Genomic DNA, 603 nt, shown 5'->3' with positions numbered 1-603 from the left:
CTTTGTAACTGGAACACTGTCTTCTTCATATAGCACATTGCTCATATTAATTCACTATAAATACAAGATACCAATTGAAAATACATTTCAGAATTAAAGCAGCAGGCGCGCGCAAGCTGTTTTAGTTCTGAGAGCTCAGTTGTGCCCTCAGACATGTGAATGAGGCACTTGGCACTTCAGTGGGAGTTTTTCATGCTTTATCCGAAGCCAGGATTTAGAATATGTGAATGCACTCGCATAAGAACATACCATCAGGCAAAAGCCTAGAAAGAGATCTCCCTATCCCCTTATAGCTGAACGAAGAGGGTGACGCAGACTGGATTGCTCAGCTTTCTGTACCTGAGTCAAGCTTGGCACTTCTGAGCATGCACTGGTAGCAGTAGTAGTGTCTTGGAATGGAACTTGTGAATTGGAGATGAGAATGTTAGTGTAGCAACAAATATTAACACAGTATTCCCTATCTCAATGTACTTACTCTGTTTATCTTCTATGGTCAGTTTTATTGTAGAAGACATAATACCAAGGCTTGATTTCTTACATATTTACTTTGAGCAATATTATTCCTTTACAGAGGGCATATGATCAATGTTCTCACAATTATCA

This window comes from Tinamus guttatus, unplaced genomic scaffold (assembly GCF_059628265.1).
Source record: "Tinamus guttatus ecotype Peru unplaced genomic scaffold, ASM5962826v1 Tinamus_guttatus_pri_ptg000150l, whole genome shotgun sequence".
Classification (NCBI taxonomy): domain Eukaryota; kingdom Metazoa; phylum Chordata; class Aves; order Tinamiformes; family Tinamidae; genus Tinamus; species Tinamus guttatus.
This window is presented reverse-complemented; position numbering follows the sequence as displayed.